The 25,395-nt window shown below is 37.1% G+C and overlaps 1 long non-coding RNA gene and 1 pseudogene across 1 annotated transcript in view; both read left to right on the top strand.

Annotated features, from left to right (window-relative positions):
* Positions 1-25,395, top strand: part of LOC135969245 (uncharacterized) — a 261,758-nt gene that overhangs the window by 135,556 nt on the left and 100,807 nt on the right. The gene's annotated exons all lie outside the window — the stretch shown is intronic.
* On the top strand, positions 19,068-23,318 carry LOC123571006 (NADH dehydrogenase [ubiquinone] 1 beta subcomplex subunit 3 pseudogene; annotated as a pseudogene).

Below are 25,395 nucleotides of genomic sequence, written 5' to 3'. Positions count from 1 at the left end.
TCACCGCAACCTCCGCCTCCCGGGTTCAAGCGATTCTCTTGCCTCAGCCTCCCGAGTAGCTGGGAATACAGGCATGCGCCACCACACCCGGCTAATTTTGTATTTTTAGTAGAGACGGGGTTTCTCCATGTTGGTCAGGCTGGTCTTGAACTCCCAGTCTCTGGTGATCTGCCCACCTTGGCCTCCCAAAGTGCTGGGATTACAGGTGTGAGCCACCATGCCCAGCCTGGAAGGTGAATCTTTTAGGAGTGGAGAGGAGAAAGGTGAGTTGGCAAAGTGGTTGAGACTTATGCCCAAATCCCATGAAGCATCCTAGAGGCGTTGGTGTATTGAAATGAGTATACCTGCCTGGATGACACCAAAGACCATGTTAAATGCTAAGGGTCCTTCAGATCATTCTGACTTAGAGGATATATAGCACCAGTAGCACCACATACCTTTAAGAGCATTTAAGTTTAGGCAACATCCTCAGCAGTGACTATGGAATGATGACTAGAAAGACCTCTAATCTACTGCCTTGTGCTATTCAATCCTGGTACAGCCAAATGAGGAGAAAGACATGAACAAAAATAGAGATTCAATGAACTGTTCACCATATTTGACAAGTAGAGGTCTTGGAGCCACATTTGATTTGATTTCAAAAAGCAAAGAAGCACAACAATTCCTGTACATTAGGTATTGTGGGAAAAATTTACATTTGATCCTGAGCACTTATTCATAATTAATTTCGGATAAAGAATATTATTTGCTGTCTGGTATATATACTTTAAGACCTCACATTTTGTACTGGCAGCTTCAAAATCTTCACCAAATTTATATAAAACCCCACTGTTAAACTTGCCTCTCGAAGTGTTGATCTGGTTTATATAGTCACCTATGACAGTATAAATATTGCTATTGTCACCCCACTAGTTTGATAACTTTCCTTGAAAATTACACTAAATGTGACCTTGATCTTCAAGTCTTAAAATTAATTTCAATTGAATGTAATAAATTTGAGAGATGTTTGTATCTTGCTCAGAATCTTTCAGGCAAAGGATGAGGGTAGGGAGCAGAAATTTACTTCTTTAGTGGATAGTATCTATACCCATATTTAGGAACCACTGATACAAGTTATCTGAAGAAACTACAGTTTTCTCTTTTAAGGGAGCATAATGCCTTTGTGCAATTTGATATATATTATTGAATAATTCTGTTCTACTTCTTAATTCCTGCAGAAATACAGAGGTGACAGAGGATATACTTCTTTTACAATCTATTGTTGAATACACTACATCTCCAGATTCTGAGATAAAAATCAGTGAGCAATTCCATACAAGAGAAATGACAGGGAATAAAAGAGCTTTCAAAAAACACAGGAACAGTAGGACAGGTTGCCTCTGATAACAGTTCTCTCCCACAATCCCTCCCTCATTTGTCATGGGACTAGGGACCACAAGAAGACAATTCCTTCAGAAAAATTCCTTCATTGTTTTAAAAACATATGTCTCTGGTAGGCAGCTGGGTAGCCGATTGCAGGATTAACAATGAGTAAAACAGCTCTGCATGTAATCTGACTACCCTAGGTTCAGATATAGAAATAAATTAGACAAAGATTAAAATTATATTTCAGTTATCTTTGAGTGATTTAGATTTCTCTTCTGTATTCATCTGTACTTTTCCTATGCAAGCATATTTATTTTTATAATCAGAAAAAATAAGAATAAAAGAAATATAAAAATTGTTAAAAATGTCAGTATTAGACTTCACCTTCCAGCCCTGGTGAAATGACTGATTTCAGATTTGCCACCCAGCCATACACAACAAGAAAACTGAAAAAAAAAAGATGAAATATCAAACAGCTGTTTCAGATATTAGATAATAGACAATAGAGGACTTTGACCCAGGGCATAAGATAAATAAATGTGGTGAGGTATACAATTGCCTCAACATTCTGTTCGGAGGTTGTATTAGTCCAATTTCATGCTGCTGATAAAGACATACTGGAGACTGGGCAATTTACAAAAGAAAGAGATTTAATGGACTTAACAGTTCCACATGGCTGACAAGGCCTCACAATCATGGCAGAGGGCAAGGAGTAGCAAGTCACATCTTATGAGGATGGCGGCAGGCAAAAAGAGAGCTTGTGCAGGGAAACTCCTGTTTGAAAAACCATCAGATCGTGTGAGACTCATTCACTATCACAATGACAGTGGAGGAAAGACCTGCCCCCATAATTTAATCATCTCCCACTTATTTCCTCCCATGACAGATGGGAATTCTGGGAGTTACAATTCAAGATGAGATTTGGGTGGGGACACAGCCAAACCATATCATTCTGCCCCTGGCCCCTCCCAAATCTTATGTCCTAACATTTCAAAACCAATCATGCCTTCCCAACAGTCCCCCAAAGTCTTAAATCATTTCAGCATTAACTCAAAAGTCCACAGTCCAAAGTCTCATCTGAGGCAAGGCAAGTTATTTCTGCCTGTGAGCCTGTAAAATCAAAAGCAAGTTAGTTACTTCCTAGATACAATGGGGGTACAGGTATTGGGTAAATACAACCATTCCCAATGGGGGAAAAATGGCCAAAACAAAGGGGCTAGAAGCCACATGCAAGTCTGAAATCCAAGAGGGCAGTCAAATCTTAAAGCTTCAAAATGATTTCCTTTGACTCCATATCTCACATTCAGGATGCACTGATGCAAAAGGTGGGCTTCCACAGCCTTTGGCAGATCTGCCCCTGTGGCTTTGCAGGGTATATCCCCCCTCCTGACTTCTTTCACAGGCTGGTGCTGAGTCTCTGTGGCTTTTCGAGGCACATGGTGCAAGCTGTCAGTGGACCTACCATTCTGGGGTTTGGAGGACAGTGACCCTCTTCTCACAGCTCCACTAGGCAGTGCCTGAGTAGGGACTCTGTGTGAGGGTTTCAACTCTACATTTTTCTTCTGCACTACCCTAGCAGAGGTTCTCTATGAGGGCCCCGCCCCTGCAGCAAACTTCTCCCTGGGCATCCAGATGTTTCCATATATCCTCTGAAATCTTGGCGGAAGTTTCCAAACCTCCATTCTTGACTTCTGTGCACCTGCAGGCTCAACACCACATGGAAGCTGTCAAGGTTTAGGACTTCCACTCTCTGAAGAAACAGCCTGAGCTGTACCTTGGCCCCTTTTAGTCATGACTGGAGCAGCTGGGACACAGGCCACCAAATCCCTAGATTGCATACAGAAGAGAGACCCTGGGCCAGGCCCACAAAATGACTTCTTCCACCAATACCTCTGGACCTGTGATGGGAGAAGTTGTGGCAAAGGTCCTGACATGCCCTGGAGACATTTTCCCCATTGTTTTGGGGATTACCACTTGCTTCCTCATTACTTATGCAAATTTCTGCAGCTGGCTCAAATTTCTCCTTAGGAAATGGGATTTTCTTTTCTATTGCATTGTCAGGTTGCAAATTTTCTGAAGTTTTATGCTCTGTTTCCCTTTTAAAACTGAATGCCTTTAACAGCATCCAAGTCACCTCTTGAATGCTTTGCTGCTTAGAAATTTCATCTGCCAGATACACTAAACTGTCTCTCCCAAGTTCAAAATTCCACAAATCACTAGGGCAGGGGCAAAACGCCACCAGTCTTTTTGCTAAAACATAACAAGAGTCACCTTTGCTCCAGTTCCCAACAAGTTCCTCATCTCCATCTGAGACCACCTCAGCCTGGATTTCATTGTCCATATCATTATCAACATTTTGGTCAAAGCCATTCAACAAGTCTCCAGGGAGCTGCAAACTTTCTCACATTTTCCTGTCTTCTGAGCCCTACAAACTGTTCCAGCCTCTGCCTGTTACCTGTTTCCAAAGTCGCTTCCATGTTTTCAGATATCTTTTCAGCAATGCCCCACTCTTTGAGTACCAATTTACTGTATTAATCCGTTTTCATACTGCTGATAAATACATACGCAAGACTGGGAAATTTACAAAAGAAAGAGATTTAATGGACTTACAGTTCCACATGGCTGGAGAGACCTGATAATCATGCTGGAAGGCAAGGAGGAGCAACTCACATCTTATGTGGATGGTGGCAGGCAAAAAGAGAGCTTGTGCAGGGAAACTCCCATTTTTAAAACCCTCAGACTTTGTGAGACTCATTAACTATCATGAGAACAGCACAGAAAAGACCCATCCCCATAATTTAATCGTCTGCCACTAAGTTCTTCCCATGACATATGGTAATTCTGGGAGTTACAATTCATGATGAGAATTGGGGGGGGACATAGCCAAATCATATCACAGGTACTTCCAGACTGTGGCACACAATGGAAGACAAGAAGCAACACCTAACAATCTTTGTCAGTTGGAAATACAGATATTAAAGTTTGAAGAAGCAGATGCATATGGAATTTATGGGAAATGGTTCAGGAGACAAGGTTGTTGAGCTACACAGAGAATGAGTTTGAGAAATCTTCACAGAAGTTTTCCTGAGAAAGTTGCTGAATACTAAAATGTGCGTGTCTAAGCTGAAACGTCATGATGCTGGGCAAAGCACTTATGGAGAGCTGTAAACTGAACTATTCCTACAGCATACAACATGGAGGTCTTTCAAATACTAACCAAGTGGAGATACTTTGTTGAAAAACTGGAGCATTCAGGCAACTTCCGGAAAATCACGTTTTAGTAGAGGTGAAACTAGACTTAAAGTAAAGGATACTTTAGATCCACCCTAACAAAATTGATTTGAAAGTTATTTAACTGACAAAACTAAGTTCAACATTTTTAAAAGATACACAGTGGGATTCTGATATTTAGCCGTATAAAATGTTCAGTATTCGATCAAATATTCTTAGCCATGCAAAGCAGTAAAAGAAGAAATACATAAGCAGGAGAGAAATCAGCCAATGGAAATGTTCAGAAATGCCAAAAATTACTGTATTAAAAAACAAAGACTTTTAAATAATTTATATATATGTTCAAATATTTGAAGGAACTCATACACACCATGAAGAGATAAATGGGAGGTTTAAACTTGAAAAAAAAAGAAGTTGTAGAGATGAAGAATACAGTATCTGAAACAAAATATTTACAAGATGAGCTTAAAAGCAGTTTAGTTACTGCAGAATAAAAGACGAAGATGCAACAATAGATGACTCTCCAAACTGCACTTGAGAAAGAAAAAGGACTTAAAAAATCAGAATCTTAGAAATCTGCAGGGCAGTATAAAGCAGGTTTAGCATATGTGTCATTATATTAAATGCACTTAGAGAAGACAGAAAATATATTTGAAGAATTTGATTTATTTTTCTTAATTTCATGAAAACTATAAAACCATAGATCCACAAAGTTTAACAAACATAAAAACCTATAAACAATAACAGCAACAACAAAACACATCAAGATACATTGTAATAAAATAGTTGAAAACCAATGATAGAGAAAAATTATAAAGCAGCCAAAGGGGGGAAAATAATAGCTTGCATACAAAGGAAGGAAGGTAAAAATAAACATTCACTTATCATCAGAAACTATGCAAGCCAGGAGATGATATGACATCTATAAATTACTGATACAAAAGTGCAACATAGAATTCAATATACAGAAAGAAAATCCTTTTAACATCAAGACAAATAAGATTTCTCAGACAGACAAAACTGAATTTATCCAGCAAATATGTAATACTAAATATGTGAAAGAAAGTTCTTCAAGTGAGAACACACAGATACCACAGAAAACCCTAGATCAACATAAAAAGATTAGAGCAACAGAAATAATAAATATGTGCAAAGATATTCAGAATTCTTTCCTCACTGAAAAAAGTTAAATTTATTTTAAAAATAATTGACTATAGCAAGTAAAAATGATATATCTTGGGATTTGACATATGTAGATTTAAAATGCATGACAAAGACAAGGGATTTGAGGAGATAACTGGAAGTACACCATTGTAAGGATCTTACATAACACCATGTCTATATATGACATACATATATATATGCTATAGTGCTATATGACTTTAAGATAGATGGGCATAAGTTAATTGGGGTATGTTTCAAACTCTTCAGCAACCACTGAAAACACTGAACAAAAAGTATACCTAAAAAGTTAATATTGGATGTCGAATACAATACTTCAACAAATCCAAAGAAAAAGGCAAGAATAAAGGAATGAATGAACAAAGAATAGTTGAAACAAGTAGAAAACATATACTAAGAGGGTAGAATTAAACTTAACTCTATCAAAAATTACAATGAAAGTGAATTGTCTAAACCCAAGTAAAAGGAAAACACTATTAGATTGCATATAAAAGCAAGACCCTACCATGAGCTGTCTACAAAAATCCTACTGTGATGTCCTTAAAAACCTCCCTCTCAAATCTCTGAGCGCAGTAAACATAGTTGAACACAGTCCCCAGCTGCCGTGCTGTAAAATTCATCATGTTCATGCCACACTTTCCATGTGCTGCTCGCAGCCTGTGACTGAACGCAGCAAAAATACTAAGTTAGGCCCAGTATTGTTAGACACATAAATCCTCTGATAGGCAACATTGACTCAAGAACTGTCCATTGGCTTTGCAGAAATGGCCAATATCTGAATAAATGTAAAAGAAATTGCCATTATGTGGAAAAATATGATATTATTCTCTTAAATTGTTAAAAAATATTTATCACTGTTGAAAGCAAAAAATATCATGTAGTGGAGTTTTCAATGTATGTAGATGCAGTAAATATGATGACTGTAACTTACAGGGGGAAGGTAAATAAAAATATGTGGTTGAAAGGCCTATATTTCACTGGAGGTTGGTAAATGTTAAGTTGACTATGAATGGTTAAGTATGTATATTCTAATCCCTTGAGCAAATACTAAAAATTAACAATAATATGAAGAGATAAGCCAAGAAGTCAATAGATAAATTTATATATATATATATATATATACACACACACACACACACGTATACAAAAAGCCATAGTGCCTCTTCTTCTGCAAATTATCGCAACATCTCTACAGCAAGGATGCAGAACTGGATGTAGGATGAGATAAACCAATTGACAGAAGTAGCCTTCAAAAGATGGGTAATAAAAAACTATGCTGAGCTAAAGGAGTACATTCTAACCTAATGCAAAGAATATAAGAACCTTGATAAAAGGTTAGAGTCGCTGAGCGCGGTGGCTCAAGCCTGTAATCCCAGCACTTTGGGAGACTGAGGAGGGCAGATCCTGAGGTCAGGAGTTTGAGACCAGCCTGACCAACATGGCAAAACCCTGTCTCTACTAAAAATACAAAAATTAGCCGGGCATGGTGGCTCACGTCTGTAATCCCAGCTACTCAGGAGGCTGAGACAGGAGAATTGCTTGAACCTTGGAAGCAGAGGTTGCAGTGAGCCGAGATCATGCCACTGTACTCCAGCCTGGGTGACAGAGCGAGGCTCCGTCTTTAAAAAAAAAAAAAAAAAAAAAAGTTTAGAGGATACCCTAACTAGAATAACCAGTTTAGAGAGGAACATAAATGACCTTATAGAGCTGAAAACACAGCACGACAACTTCGTGAAGTATACACAAGTATTGATAGCCAAATCGACCAAGCAGAAGAAAGGATATCAGAGGATGAAGACCACCTTGCTGAAATAAGCATACAGACAAGACTAGAGAAAAAAGAATGAAAAGGAATGAACAAAGCCTCCAGGAAATATGGGACTTTGTAAAAAGACTGAACCTGCAATTGATTGGAGTACCTGAAGGAGATGAGGAGAAGAGAAACAAGCTGGAAATCACACTTCAGGATATTATCCAGGAGAACTTCCCCGATCTAGCAAGACAGGCCAACATGCAAATTCAGAAAATACAGAGAACACCACTAAGGTACTCCATGAGAAGATCAATCCAGAGATATATAATCATCAGTTTTTTCAAGTTAAAATGAAGGAAAAAATGTTAAGGGCAGCCAGAGAGAAAGACCAGGTCACCTATAAAGGGAAGCCCATCAGACTAACAGCAGACCTCTCAGAAGAAACTCTACAAGCCAGAAGAGATCAGGGGCCAATATTCAACATTCTTAAAGAAAAAAAAATTTCAACCCAGAATTTCATATGCAGCCAAACTAAGCTTCATAAGCAAGAGGGAAATAAAATCCTTTCCAGACAAACAAATGCTGAGGGATTTCATTACCAGCAGGCCTGCCTTGCAAGAGCTCCTGAAAGAGGCACTAAACATGGAAAGAAAAAGCTGGTACCAGTTACTGCAAAAACACACCAAAATATAAAGACCAATGACACTATGAAGAAACTGCATTAATTAGTGTGCAAAATATCCAGATAGCATCATGATGACAGGATCAAATTCACACATAATAATAGTAACCTTAAATGTAAATGGGCTAAATGCTCTAATTAAAAGACACGGAATGGCAAGCTGGATAAAGAGTCAAGACCCATTGATGCTGTACTCAGAAGACCTATCTCACACGCAAAGACACACATAAGCTCAAAATAAAGGGATGAAGGAAAATTTACAAAGCAAATGGAAAGAAAAGAAAGCAGGATTTGCAATCCTCGTCTCTGACAAAACAGACTTTAAACCAATAAAGTTAAAAAAAAAAAAAGACAAAGAAGAGCATTATATAATGGTAAAGGGAACAATTCAACAAGAAGAACTAACTATTCTAAGTATATTTGTACCCAATACAGGCACACCCAGGTTCATAAAAAAGTTCTTAAAGACCTACAAAGAGGTTTAGACTCCCACACAATAATAGTGGGATACTTCAACACCCCACTGTAAATATTAGACAGATCAACGAGACATAAAATTAGCAAGGATATTCAGGACTTGAACTCAACTCTGGATCAAGTGGACCTAATAGAAGTCCTCAGAACTCTCTATCCCAAATCAACAGAATATACATTCTTCTCAGTGCCACATGACACTTATTCTAAAATCAACCATATAATTGGAAGTAAAACATTCCTCAGCAAATGCAATAGAACTGAAATCATAGCAGTCTCTCAGACCACAGTGCAATCAAATTAGAACTCAGGATTAGAAAACTCACTCAAAACCCCAAAATTACATGGAAATTGAACAACCTGGTCCTGAATGACTACTGGATAAGCAATGAAATTAAGGCAGAAATCAAGAAGTTCTTTGAAACCAATGAGAACAAAGAGACACTGTACCAAAATCTCTGGGACACAGCTAAAGCAGTATTGAGAGGGAAATTTATAGCACTAAATGCCCTCATCAGAAATCTAGAAAGACCTCAAATTGACACCCTCACATCACAATTAAAAGAGATAGAGAGGCAAAAGCAAACTAATTCAAATGCTAGCATAAGACAAGAAATTACTAAGATCACAGCAGAATTGAAGGAAATAGAGACACAAAAAACCCTCCAAAAAAATCAATAAATCCAGGAGCTGGTTTTTTAAAAAAAAAAAAAAATGAATAAAATTGATGGCTAGCTAGACTAATAAAGAAGAAAAAAGATAAGAATCAAATAGACACAATAAGAGATGATAAAGGGGATACCACCTCTGATCTCACAGAAATAGAAACTACCATCAGGGAATACTATAAACACCTCTATGTCAACAAACTTGAAGCTAGAAGAAATAGATCAATTACTGGACAAATACACCCTCCCAAGACTAAACCAGGAAGAAGTTGAATCCCTGAATAGACCAATAACAAGTGCTGAAATTGAGGCATTAATATATAGCCTACCAACCAAAAAAAGCCCAGGACCAGATGGATTCACAGCCAAATTCTACCAGAAGTACAAAGAGGAGCTGGTACTATTCCTTCTGAAACAGTTGAAAAAGAGGAGCTCCTCCCTAACTCATTTTATAAAGCCAGCATTATCCTGATACCAAAACCTGGCAGAGACACACAAAAAAAATAAACTTCAGCCCAACATCCCTGAGGATCACTGATGCAAAAATCCTTGCATACTGGCAAACCAAATCCAGCTGCACATCAAAAAACTTAGCCACCATGATCAAGTCAGCGTCATCCCTGGGATACAAGGCTGGTTCAACAGGTGCAAATCAATAAATGTAATCCATCACATAAACAGAACCAAAAACAAAAACTGCACTATTATCTCCATAAACACCGAAAAGGCATGTGATGAAATCCAATATCCCTTCATATTAAAAACTCTCAATAAGCTGGCATTGATGGAACGTATCTCAAAAATAAGAAGAGTTATTTATGACAAACCCACAGCCAATATCATATTGAATGGGCAAAAGCTGGAAGCATTCCCTTTGAAAACCCATAGAAGACAAGGATGACCCCTCTCACCACTCCTATTCAACATAGTATTGGACATTCTGGCCAGGGCAAACAGGCAGGAGAAAGAAATAAAGGGTATTCAAATAGGAAGAGAGGAAGTCAAATTGTCTCTGTTTGCAGGTGACATGATTTTACATTTAGAAAACCCCATCATCTCAGCCCCAAAACTCCTTAAGTTGATAGGTAACTTTAGCAAAGTCTCAGGATGCAAAATCAATGTTCAAAAATCATTCCTTTACACTAACAATAGACAAGCAGAGAGACAAATCATGAATGAACTCCCATTCACAACTGATACAAAAACAATAAAATACCTAGGAATAAAGCTAACAAGGAATGTAAAGGACCTCTTCAAGAAGCACTACAAACCACTGCTCAAGGAAATAAGAGAGGATTCAAACAAATGGAAAAACATTTCATCCTCATGGATAGGAAGAATCAATATTGTGAAAATGGCCATACTTCCCAAAGTAGTTTATAGATTCAATGCCAATCCCATCAAACTACCATTGACATTCTTCACAGAATTATAAAAAACTACTTTACATTTCATATGGAATCAAAGAAGACCCTGTATAGCCAAGACAATCCTAAGCAAAAAGAACAAAGCTGGAGGCATCACACTACGTGACTTCAAACTGTACTACAAGGTTACAGTCACCAAAACAGCATGGTACTGGTGCCAAAACAGACATATAGACCAATGGAACAGAACAGAGCCCTCAGAAATAATGCCACACATCTACAACCATCTGATCTTCAACAGACCTGACAAAAACTAGCAATGGGGAAAGGATATCCTATTCAATAAATAGTGCCAGGAAAACTGGTTAGCCATATGCAGAAAACCAAAACTGGACCCCCTTTTTACACCTCATACAAAAATTAACTCAAGATGGATTCAAGGCTTAATGTAAAACCCAAAACCATAAAAACCCTAGAAGAAAACCTAGGCAATAGACATTCAGGACATAGGCATGGGCAACGACTTCATGAAGAAAATGCCAAAAGCAATTGCAACAAAATCCAAAACTGATGAGTGGGATCTAATTAAATGAAAGAGCTTCTGCACAACAAAAGGAACTATCATCAGAGTGAACCGGCAACCTACATAATGGGAGAAAATTTTTGCAATCTACCCATCTGACAAAGACCTAATATTCAGAATTTATAAGGAACTTAGACTAATTTACAAGAATAAAACAAACAACCCCATCAAAAAGTGGGCAAAGGATATGTACAGACACTTCTCAAAAGAACACATTTACTCAGCCTACAAACATATGAAAAACAGCTCAACATCACTGATCATTAGAGAAATGCAAATCAAAACCACAATGAGATAACATCTCACGCCAGTCAAAATGGTGATTATTAAAAAGCCAAGAAACAGTAGATGCTGGCAAGGCTGTGGAGAAATAGGAACACTTTTACACTGTTGGTGGGAATGTCATATTAGTTCAACCTTTGTGGAAGACAGTATGGTGATTCCTCAAGGATCTGGAACCAGAAATACCATTTTACCCAGCAATCCCATTTCTGGATATATACCCAAAGGAATATAAATCGTTCTACTATAAAGACACATGCACATATATGTTTATTGCAGCACTATTTACAATAGCAAAGTCATAGAACCAACCCAAATGCCCATCAGTGATAGACTGCATAAAGAAAATATGGTACATGCACATAATGGAATACTACGCAACCAGAAAAAGGAATGAGATCATGTCCTTTTCAGGAACATGGATGAAGCTGGAAGCCATCATTCTCAGCAAACTAACACAGGAACAGAAAACCAAACATCGCATGTTCTCACTCATAAGTGGGAGTTGAACAGTGAGAACACATGGACATGGAGGGGGACCAACAAACACCAGGGTCTATTGGGGATGTGGGGCGAGGGGAGGGAACTTAGAGGATGGGTCAATAGGTGCAGCAAACCACAATGGCATATGTATATATATGTGTGTGTGTGTGTGTGTGTGTGTGTGTATAACAAACCTACACATTCTGCACATGTATCCTGGAACTTAAGTAAAATTTTAAAAAGTCATTTTAATAGGTATGCAGTGTTATCTTATTGTGAGAGAACTAAACATTGCAACAAAGTATATTTTAAATAACTGAAATTCTGTTATTTTCAAAATATTGTTAAAAGACAACTGTACTGACAAGAATATGTTCCTTAATCCTATAACACTTTTTGAGTTGGATACACCATGATATGGTTTCAGCTTTTCTTTAAGCTCACACTCTATTTGACTTATTTTCATTCCATTCTTACTCTCTCAAGACCAGCGTCACTTCATAAATTCTTGGTGCAAGAGTTGCTTGTGGAAAAAAATGTATGTAACTTATTGAGAGTTTGTGTTCCTTTTACTCCAACGTCAACTTCCCAGTACTAGAACACACTGTTAGCAGGATCTAAACCTACCAAGCCTACACCTTGATGATAATCAGTAGAAAAGACCTGTTTTTCAGAATACCCATGCCAACCCCAAAAGCCAGAAACACATTTCAAAAAATGTGTCTCAGGGTGCACATTTGCCTTCATCCACATAAAAAATATATGTTTTTAAAAAGTTTCTTTGTAATAACAGTTTTCATTATGACAAAATTAGGTGGGTAACAGATAATATGTCTTAGTATGTGAAGAACATTAAAAAGGACAGGAGATGTATAAATACTCTTGGAAATTTTCCTTCATTCAGAAAAGGAAATTATATTTAGACTACTCAAATAAACTGATTTTAAAACTGATGATTTTTTCCTAAGCAAAAATCAATAATGTATGGCTCATATGCTAATGAATCAATTTTTCATTGCAGATCCTAAGTATAGTCCTGCAAATTCTCCTGGCTAAATCTCATCACAAGATAGTTGACTGATTGCATATTGCAGCAGCATAATGCTAGAGGAACTAATCTTGACTGATATTGTAGCTTTCTTAAAGGACACTTTAAAAACAACTGGTCTCGAGATTATAAGTTCTTTCTAAAATTCAATTCAGGTTATTGTTCAGGGTAAAAGAATTAAGAAAGGTCACTGGATGCATTGATTGTGGTGGTCCCAATTTAGTCACACAGACAGGCTCATTCTTTGTCTAATTGTGTCATCCCAAATGAATAGCTAGATTTAATCAATTCTGATAACAAAAAAAGGAGTTATTCTCAGTAAATGGATTTTGCAAAGCAATCAAATCAGGTTTTATGTCTATCAATCCTAACCCAGAAATATTCAACAAAAAGCTTTATAAAATGCAAATTTCTAAAAATTATGGAAATGTTCTACTTCGTTATAATATTTACTTTTTTCATCTTATATTCTCTTTTTAATTTAAGGAAATCAAGGATTGCACAAAAGGTCAATTATATTACAGTATTTCTACTGAATAAAAACCAATCTAAGTGTTATAATGGCAGGAAAATTATTTTTATAAATATTATGATTTTACCATGTTTTTAATTACAGTATAAAATTCTTTTCAAAAGTAATTATATGATAGAGAACTAAGAGTAACATATAATTCAAGAAGCTTCTCTTCATAAAAGAATATTAGGGGATTATTTTTGAGTGAATTTGCAGTTTAATATATTTGATTTTCTTTCCAAGTCTTGCTGTGTGCATCTTTTGTACTGCAGCTGCAAAGTCTGTAGATTGATCTCATCAAATCTCACATGCAAATTACAGTTCTACCTCCACACACATTGGGTTTAATAATGATAAAAATAGATGACAAATATGAAAGGAAACTAGTGCAAAAGTCTTAGTATAGCCACAAGCTTAGCATGTTTCAGGAAAAATAATATGATGTAGCCCAAGGACAGTAGACAAGGGGTGGAAGATGAGATAAAAGTGGTGGCCAGAGGCCAGATCCTACAGCATATTCAAGGCCATGGTAAGGAGTCTAGATTTTATTCTAAGGGTAATGAAAACACAAAGTAGTGTTTTGTGCAGGAGAATGACATGATCTGACTAACTTCTAAAAGGATCATCCTGTCTGCTTTGTGGCAAATTGGCCAAAAAAGGGCAAGGGAATAAGCAGGTAGATCAATTAAGAAGCTATTGCAAGAGTTCAGGAAAGAGATGATTGTGATCAAAACTAGGTTTGTAGTATAGAACAGAAACTCAGAAACTAGGTTTGTGATCGAAACTAGGTTTGTAGTATAGAGTAAGAGGTTGAATTCAGGAAATATTTCAGAGGTAGAACCTCCTGGATTTACTGATAGATTGGATGTGGGCATTGGGGGAGTTAGAAGAGATGAGGACACAACTAGGTATTTGAACTGAGAAGATGGGTGGATGATACTGTAAAGAAAAAGTCTGTGGAGGACCAGGTTGCCTGTGAGGTAGGCATGGATTAAGAGTCCTGTTTACAAATTTTAGGATTGAGATGCTGATAGGTTTGGCTCTGTGTCCCCACCCAAATCTCATTTTGAATTGTACTCCCATAATTCCCACATGTTGTGGGAGGGACCCACTGGGAGATAATTTGAGTCATGGGGGCAGTTTCCCCCATACTGTTCTCGTGTTAGTGAATAAGTCTCATGAAATCTGATAATTTTATCAGGGGTGTCCGCTTTTGCATCCCCCTCATTTTCCCTTGCCGCCGCCATGTAAAAAGTGCCTTTCGCCTCCTGTGATCATTCTGAGACCTCCCAGCCATGTGGAACTGTAAGTCCAATTAAACCTCTTTTTCTTCCCAGTCTCTGGTATGTCTTTATCAGCAGCATAAAAACGGACTAATACAGATGCCTACTGAACATTCAAGTAGAGATATTGATTAGGCAGTTTCATATATGTCTAAAGCTGAAGAGAGAGATCTGCACTTGGGGCATGTGTAGAGCTATGGAATAGATTGAGATTGGTTAGGTAAGAATGTAGGTTGGTAGAGGATTAGGGGCAGATTGCAGATACTCTAGTATTTAGAGATCATGCAGAGAAGCAGCAAGCAGACAATGAAAGAAGCCTGAAACAGTGTGCCCCGTAATATAGGAAATAAACAGAAGAAAGTGGCATCTTGGAAGCCAAAATAAATTAAAAATGTTTTAAGAAGAATGGAGTGGGCCTTCTAAAGGGGAGTTGAAAGATTTTAGATAAAAAGGCATCTTTGAAAAGTATTGCTTTTTTGTAAAAGGCAACTGAGAAATTGGGCTGTAGCTGGAGGGTGATATAGAGTAAAATACATTTTTATTTTTGCTTCTAATAATAGAAAAGATACTTAGTTTTTTAAAAAATTGTCCTTTTTCTATTTTCATTTCTGATGGAAATGACGTAGTAGAAAGGGGGGAATGTTTGATATACAAGAGAGAAGGAAACGTTTATTGCAGGAGTGATTTCTTCAACAGGGTGAGAGGATATGAAATCCAAAACGCAGTTGAGGGGTTAGTCTTAGATAGTTATCAAGTGCTACTTTCACAATAGCAGGAAGAATTTAAAAGAGTTTTGATACAGATGCAGGGAGGTTGAGAGTTAATTTAAAGGAGTTTTGATACGGATGCAGGGAGGTTGAGAGTTTGGGATTTGGAAAGATGTCAAAATTTCTGATTTAGCTATGCAAGTGAAAACAATTCAGGGGCATAAAAGATTATTGTAATCAGTTCTACAGATTCAAACATCTAGCTTAGACCTTGACTCAGACTCCCTAGTTATAAGTCATTGCTGCATATACTCTTGCACAAGTTATTATAACATTCAAAATATGTTCATGAAGCATGTGTTAGAGAAATTAAGTCAGTAAGTACTTGTTTTCATTTCACAATCTAATTTGCTGAAAGCAATTCCAAATTCTCTGGAAATTATTTTTATTGCAGTGGCTGTAGAATGGTTTGCTTTAGAGAAAAAGGTCCCATAATCTTTGATAAAATTGAAGGTAGAATCAATGATATTTGATTCTGATTAATTTAGAGCTTAGTGGACTGTAAAACTCCTGGGCCATTTTGCTAAGCAACCTGGAAGCTCTTTATCGCCTTTCATCACATCCTAGGAAACCTGCCAACTGCATGTTTTGGAAACAAAAAGTTTATTCAGAGTTTTCCAGCTCACAATACAGTCAATTATTTTCAGTGTGCAGACACTATATGCTGACACAGTAGAAAGTTATTTTGGGAAGCAGGGTCTCCAATCTGTATTTTCAGGCATTGATTAGAGACTCTAAGAATAGAAACATGATGCAATGTGCTAGGAAACAAGAGAGCTAATTTATTCCAATCGGCCAATCACTAGCTCAAGTCCTACTATCCTCTCTGCCCACACACAAAAAATAATTCTCTGTGTTGCAAGGTAAGATGACATTTTCAGAATCCAGCACATCAGAGCTCTTAGACATTATCTAGTTTAGCACCTTCTATGTATAAATAGGTAAACCTGAGACCTCCATGAGGCTAGGGACTTACCAAAGTTTACCCAGCATATGCATGGTATAATCCAGACTTCCTGACTCCTTATGCATCACTCCCTTCACCATGCTTTTCAGCTCCTCTTTCTTGTCTCTTTACTATGGCAAAAAATATTCTCTGAGCAGGCAAAGTGGTCAGATTGACTCCTGGTATGACATGTACTACAAGCGTCTAGAGCAGCTGCCCCAGAAACCATAACAAAACCCACTTTAAGGATAAAGAGCAAGAACCAAAAAATCATAAGGCAGAAGAAGCAGGAAAGTAATATAAGGAGAGAAATAAAGGGATAAAATGTCCTAAACTAAGGGTAGGAAAAAAATCTAGCATGGGGAAAAATTAAGAAGAAAAAATCTGGCATGAGGAAAATGGAAGAGGGATCTACAAATTGTTTGAGATGGAGGGGCAGAGAGGAAGATGAATTGTGTGGTGCTCTCTATCGGACTGATGAGGACAACCCAACCTAGCTGCCCTGACTCTTCCAAAGGCCACTCTATTTCATGCTTTTGATTTATCTTACCACTGACAGAGATAAACTTTCTACCTACCTACTCTTTTTCCTGTGCCCTACTTTTGCTGTAATCTTTTTGTTTGGGAATTCATGGCCTTAAAACTAAAGATTTCTTTACAAGTATAAAGAAATCAGAGTTTATAAAGCACTTACATATATATTATTTCCTTTCGGTTTCACAATAAATTTACGAGGTAGATACTATCTATGACTCTCCAGAAGGGTATATGGGTAGACAGAGAGAAGCTAGAGATTAGGAAGGGTCATTAAACTAAGTGTCCTATGGAAACACGCCAAATCAAGGAGGACTTTTCAAATGGGGCTAGGAGAAACTCAAGGCCACAAGCAAGAAGAAACTAAATTATATATCCAAGTGCCATGATGACAGTAGGAAAATAAGGAGATGCAGACCAAGGAAATTGATGTACTGTGTCAAAGAATAAGGGTGAAAAGTGGATGAATCTAATTGATTCAGAAATGTTGGCGTCTGCAAACCTTAACAATGCTGTAGAATGCCCCTTTAATGTAAACTCAGACTGCCACAATGTGGGGTAACATTTCAAGAGAGCCATGCTAGGGGATGACATCAGCAAGATGGCAGAACAGAAAATCTTTGTCTCCATTGCTGCCACAGAAAGTTCATCTAGCAACTACTCACAGACCAGAACATCTTTTGAAAACTCCTCTACATGAAAACAATCCTAAGACACGGGTGTGGTTGAAAAACTGAATGAAATCCAAATTGGAGGGTAAAAAGAATGCCCTTATTCCAACCATGTCACCCCTCCCACTCCCTCAAGTTGACACACCACAAAGAGGATTTCCCTGGTCCCAAGGTTGCTACAGAAGGGAAAGAGAACAAGAGACACTTCCAAGGATCACTCTGTTCTCACCGGATAGGGAATACGAGGGGAAACATTATGGCTACACCATTGCATGTTAGATAGAAACAAAGAAAGGAGGCAGAGGTCATAGTGAACAGCATGCAGATATTGGTGGTACCCCTGTGCTTCTGTCAGCTGTGGTGCCAGATCAGAGATACTAGCCAACGTCATAGCACATATGCAAAGATGAGCTGGTTGCATCAAAAACACAGTGGAAAGTTCAATCTAGCTTGAATTTCTAGAGAGCTAGTCTCCACGCCCAGCTTCAGATCCCACCTCAGTGACCCTGCCCAAGCAAGGAGAATCCCACCTTTGCACATTTCAGAGAAGCAAAATGATTAGATGGCTTGACCCAGGAAGTCAGGCAGTGGCTTTACTTAGCCAAAAGCTCACTCAGTGTCCCTGCTCAGACAGGGAGACTCTCACTTCTGTGCATTTCATAGAAGTATAGGGAATATAACTGCTTGACCAGGAACATCTAACAACTGTTTAACTCAACCAAAAGCCCACCCTACTCCTCCACCCTGAAGGGAGGCAATCTGAAACTGTGCATTTCTAAGGAATATAGCTTCCTGTGCTGCCTATCCTGAGCAGCAACTCTACCTAACCTCAAAGCCCAGCCAGCATCCCTGCCCAACGGCAGAACCCAAGTAGTAAAATTACCCAACTAAGATATATGTGTTGTGACCAGCCTCAACAGAAATCATCACTATACCCAGCCAGCAGCTCTGTCTGACAGTAGAGCCCAGCCAGTGGTCTCACCAGATAGCACAGCCCAACAAGCAGCCCCACTCACAATCAGAACAGCGGCAGCAGCTTAGCCAACTATAGAACTTACAAGAAACTCTGCCTGTCCAAGGTTGTCACCATCTGGTCATAACAGAAGCACAGGCTAGACTAAATAATGAAGGACTATCCCTTCAAAGAACACCTATAAAGTCCAGAAACATTGTCCCCTCAAATGTGCAGACAACAAGGTAAGGACACAAAGAGTACTAAAAAAAATGGAGAAACATGACTCCTCCAAAAGAAAATCATAAAGTTTCAATAGAAAGCTTCAACAGCAGACTCTCTCAAGCAGTAGAAAGGACCACTGAACTAGAAGAGAGAACAGTTGAAAGTATCCAGTCAAAGGAACAAAAAGGCAAAAGAATAAAATATAATAAGGAAAGCCTACAGGAATTATGGAATATCATCAAGAGACCAAACATCACATAAGAAGAGCTGCAGAAGGAGAAGACAAAAAGCAGAAGGAAGGAAATAAAGATCAGAGCAGAATTAAATGAAACAAAGTCTAGAAAAACAATATGAAAGATCAACAAAAGAAAAAGTTATTTTTTGAAAAGATAAACAAAAATGATAAACTTTTATCTTGATTACCTAAAAAAAATGAGATGTCTTAAATAAAATCAGAAATGAAAGAGATGTTACAACTGATACCACAGAAATACAAAAGATTTTAACAGATTACTGTGAACAGCTATATGCCAACAAATTTGAGAACATAGAAGAAATAGATAAATTTATAGACATATACAACCTACCAAGGCTGAATTATAAAAAAATAGAAAATTTGAATAGGCCAATAACAAGTAAGGGGATTGCATCATAATAAAAGCTTTTCCATCAAAGTAAAGCTCAAGACCTGATGGCTTCACTGCTGAGTTACATCAAACATCTAAAAAAGAAATAATACCAATCCTTCTCAAACCTCTTCTAAAACTTTGAAGAAGAGGAAATATTTACAAACTCTTTTCGTCAAGGTCAGCATTACCCTGATACCAAAGCCAAACAAGGACATTATAAGAAAAAAAATTATAGGTCAATAACCTTGATGAATATAAATGCAAAAATTCTCAACAAAATACTATTACAGCAAACCGAATTCAACAACACACTAAAAGAGTCATCTGTCATTATCAAGTGGGATTTAACCCTGGCATGCAAAGTTGGTTCAACATTTGCAAATCAGTACATGTGATCCATCACATTAGCAGAATGAAGGACAAATTTGTATGATCATCTCTTTTGATGAAGAAAGAGCATTTGACTAAACTCAACATCTTTTCATCGTTACAAATGCTCACCAAATTTGGTGTAGAAGAAATGTACCTGAACACAGGAAGACCACATGGAAGCCCACAGCTAATGTTATGCTCGATGGTGGAAAATTGAAAGCCTTTCTTTTAAGATCCGAAACAAGACAAGAATTCTCACTCTGGCCACTTCTATTCATCATAGTATTGGAAGTCCTTTCCAGGGCAATTTGGCAAAAGAAAGAAATAAAAGGTATTTAAATAAGAAAGAAAGAAGTGAAATTGTCACTGCTTGCTGATGATATAATTTTATATATAGAAAACTTTACAGACTCCACCAAAAAAACTGTTAGAACTAATAAACAAATACAATAATCCTGCAGAATACAAAATGAACACACAGAAATGAGTGGCATTTCTGCATGTCTAACAATAAACTATCCAAAAAAGATCAAGAGACCAATTTCATATTCACGTGCTACCAAAAAAAACATATAGCAATAGATTGAACCCAGGTGGTGAAAGGCTTGTACACTGAAAACTACAACACACTGATGGAAGAAATTGAGTAAGATATGAATAAATGGAAAGATATCCCATGTTTATTGAATGGAAGAAGAAATATTGTTAAAATGTTTATACTACCCCATCTACAGATGCAGTATAATCCGTGTGAAAATTGCAATGTGATAAACAGAATTGAAAAAATTATATGATCTTCTAAATAGATACAGAGACATTATTTGATAAAATCCAGTATCTCTCATGATTAAAAACCATCAACAAAATTGGCATAGAAGAGACATACTTTTCCCGGCACGGTGGCTCACGTCTGTAATCCCAGAACTTTGGGAGGCTGAGGCGGGTGGATCACCTGAAGTCTGTGGTCAGGAGTTCGAAAACAGCCTGGTCAACATGGTGAAACCCTGTCTCTACTAAAAATCCGAAAAAAAAAAAAAAAAAAAAAAAAAAGCTGGGTGTGGTGGCACACACCTGTGGTCAAGCTACTCAGGAGGCTGAGGCACCAGAATCACTTGAACCTGGGAGGTGGAGGTCGCAGTGAGCCAAGATCACACCACTGCACTCCAGCCTGGGTGACAGAGTGAGACTCCGTCTCAAAAAAAAAAAAAAAAAAAAAATACTTCAAAGTAATAAAAATCATCTATGACAAACCCACAGCCAACATCACACTGAATGGGGAAATGTTGAAAGCATTCCCCTGAGAACTGGAGCAACACAAGAATGCCCACATTCACCACTTCAATTCAACATAGTACTAGAAGTCTTAGCCAGAGCAATCGGAAAAGAGATAAAAATAAAGGAAATCTAAATTGGAAAAGCGGAAGTCAAACTGTCACTGTTTGCCAATGATATGGATGTATATCTAGAAAATCCTGAGTTGAGTGTCCTGAGAGGTCAGATTGTTGTCAGACGTGGCCCATTGACATGGACATGAACATGAACAGAGTAAAATGGGACTTCCAGATTATAAACAATGGAAAATAGAAGGGACACCATTAGAAACTGTCCAGAAGAAGCTGGCTGCATAAGGGCTAAGGTATCCATGGGGCTGCAGTGAAGTTGTAAATACACAGGTGGCTTTGCAAACAGTATTTCCTTTGTTGGTGCCTTATTAAAGGCTTTCAAATGAGGATTTGCTGCATTTGTGGTAGCTGTAGGGGCTGAATATTACCTGGAGTCCCAGAATAAAAATAAGAAGCATCACTGAAGATAATATCTGGAAGTATCTTACTTGGTTTTTAACTCTCCAAAATAAGAGTTATTTACTGCAGCCTACTTATCTGAGTTTGTCCCTTAAAACATGTTGGTAAGATTTCATAAAGTAAAAAAAAGTTAAAAAAAAAAAAGAAAAAAAAGTCCTAAAGATTCATCCAAAAAACTCCTTATCTGATAAACAAATACAGTAAAGTCTCAGAATACAAAATCAATGTACACAGATTAGTAGCACTGTTATACACCAACAACCACGTTGAGAATCAAATCAAGAACTGAATCCCTTTTACAACAGCTGCAAAATAAATAAATAAAATATTTAGAAATATAGTTAACTAAGGAAGTGAAAATCTTACAAGGAAAACTAAAAAAACACTGCTGAAAGAAATCATAGATGACACAAAATGGAAACACATCCCATGCTCATGGATGGTTAGAATCAATGTTGTGAAAATGACCATACTGCCCAAAGCAATCTACAGATTCAATGTAATTCCCATCAAACTACCATCAACATTCTTTACAGAACTAGAAAAAAATTCTAAAATTCATAGGGAACCAATAAGGAGCCTGCATAGCCAAAGCAAGACTAAGCAAAAAGAACAAACCTGGAGGCATCACATTACCTGACTTAAACTATACTACAAGTCTATAGTTACCAAAGCAGCATGGTACTGGTATAAAAACAGGCACATAGATCAGTGAAATAGAATAGGGAACCCAAATATAAAGCCATATCTAATACTCACAGCCAACTGATCTTCAACAAAGCAAACAAAAACATAAAGGGGGGAAAGGACACTGTATTCAATAAATGGTGCTGGGAAAACTGGCAAGCCACATGTAGAAGACTGAAACTGGATCCTCATCTCTCACCTTATACAAAATTAACTCAAGATGGATTAATGATTTAAATCTAAGACCTGAATCCATAAAAATGTGAGAAGATAACATCAGAAAAACCCTTCTAGGCATTAGCTTAGGCAAAGACTTCATGACCAAGAACCCAAAAGCAAATGCAACAAAAATAAAAATAAATAAATGGGACCTAATTAAACTAAAAAGCTTGTGCATAGCAAAGTAATATTAATAAATCAGCAGAGTAAATAGACAATCCACAGAGTGGGAGAAGATCTTCACAATCTTTACATCCAACAAAGGACCAATATTCAGAATATACAAGGAACTCAAACAAATTAGCAAGAAATGAACCAATAATCCCATGAAAAATTGGGCAAAAGATGTGAATAGAACATTCTCGATAGAAGATACACAAACAGCCAACAAACATATGAAAAAATGCTCAACAACACTAATTATCAGGGAAATGCAAATTAAAACCACAGTTAGATAGTACCTTACTCCTGCAAGAATGGCCATACTTAAAAAGTCAAAAAATAATAGATATTGTAATGGATGTAGTGAAAAGGGAACACTTTTACACTGCTGGTGAGAATGTAAACTAATGCAACCACTATGGAAAGTAATATGGAGATTTCTTAAAGAACCAAAAGTAGAAATACCATTTGATCCAGCAATGCCAGCACTAGCTATCTACCCAAAGGTAAAGAAGTCATCATATGGAAAAGACACATGCACATTCATGTTTATAGCAGCCCAATTCCCAAATGCAAAAATATGGAACCAACCTAAATGACCATCAACCAATGAATGGATAAAGAAAATGTGGTACATATACACAATAAAATACTACTCAGCCATAAAAGGAATGAAATAGTGGCCTTTGCACCAACTTGGATGGAGCTGAAGGCCATTATTCTAAGTGAAATAACTCAGGAATAGACAACCAAATATCATATGTTCTCACTTATAAGTGAGAGCTAAGCTATGAGAATGCAAAGGCATAAGAACAATAAATATAATGGACTTTGGGGACTTGGGGGAAGGGTGGGAGGGGATAAGGAATAAAAGACTACATATTGGATATTGTGTATACTGCTCAGGTGATGAGTGCACCAAAATGTCAGAAACCACCACTAAAGAAATTATCCATGTAACCCAAAACCACTCATACCACTAAAACTATTGAAATAAAGACAAAAATACAATGTGATTTTTCATAGAAAAACAATCCTAAAATTTATATGGAACACAAAAATCAAATATCCAAAGCATCCATAAGCAAAAGAAAAAAGCTGAAGATATCACATTACCTGATTTCAAACTTACTAAAAAGCTATAGTAATAAAAACAACATGGTACTGGCAAAAGGAAAAAAAAAAATAGGCACATCAACCAATGTAACAGAAATGAAGTCATGCATGTACATTCAGCTGATTTTCAATCAGGGTGCCAAGAATACACAATGCAAAAAGAACAGTCTGTTCCATAAGTGGCATTGGGAAAATGAGATATTCATATGCAGAAGAATGAAATTAGATTTTCATCCAACACCATATACAAAAATCAACTCAAAATGGATTTAGGATTTAAACACAACACCAGAAACTATAAAACTACTTGAAAAATATATAGGGGGAATAATACATGATATTTGTCTAGGCAAAGGTTTTTTTTATTTGACCCCAAAAGTAAAGGCAAGAAAAGCAAAAATAGACAATTGGGATGACATCAAACCTAAAAGAAGCAAATAACAGTGTGCAGGTAGGAAGGAAATATTTGCAAGCCATATACCAGATAAAGGGTTAATAATCAAAATATACAAGGAATTCAAACAGCTCAATAGCAAGGAAATACCCAATTTAAAAATGGGCGAGGGACCTGAATAGACATTTCTCAAAAGGAGACATACAAATGGCCAACAGATATATGAGCAAAATGCTTAATATTGCTAATCATTTAAAAATCACATTAAAACCACAATGAGCTTTCACCTCATGTCTACCGCAATGGATATTATCAAAAAGTTGAAAGACAAAAAGTATTGGTGAGAATGGGGAGGAAAGAAACCCTTGTACACTTTTGATGGGGATATAAATTTTGAAAGCTTTTATGGAAAAATTCCTGGAGATTCCTCAAAAAAGTAAAAATAGAAGTACCGTATAATCCAGCAATCTCACTTTTAGTATTTGCCCAAAAGGTTTGAACACATTTTGTTGAGGTGATATCTACACAACCATGTTCATTTCAGCACTATTCACAGTGGTCAAATTATGGAATCAACCTAAGTGTCCGTCAACAGGCTAACGGATAGAGAGTATGTGGAATATATAGACAATTGAATATTATTTAGCCTTTAAAATAAGAAAATCTGTCATTTGTGACAACATGAATAAACCTGAAGAACATTAAGCTAAGAGAAATAAGCCAGGCACAAAAAGACAAATACTACCTGTTCTCACTTATTTGTAAAATCCAAAATAATTGAACTTATAGAAGCAGAGAGTAGAATGGTTGTTATAGAGGCTGGAGGGTGAGAGGAAAGGGAAGATAATGGTCAAAGGGTACAAAATCTCAGACAGGAGAAATATGTTTTTGAGATCTATTGCACAGGATGCTAAATATAGTTAATAATAGAGTATTGTACATTTTTAAATTGACAAAAGAGTAAATTTCAAATGTTCTCAATACATAAATATGTTAACTATTTG

The sequence above is a fragment of the Macaca fascicularis genome, chromosome X (assembly GCF_037993035.2).
Source record: "Macaca fascicularis isolate 582-1 chromosome X, T2T-MFA8v1.1".
NCBI lineage: Eukaryota > Metazoa > Chordata > Mammalia > Primates > Cercopithecidae > Macaca > Macaca fascicularis.
Note: the sequence above shows the minus strand (reverse complement) of the source record. Positions and strands in the feature narration are given on the sequence as shown.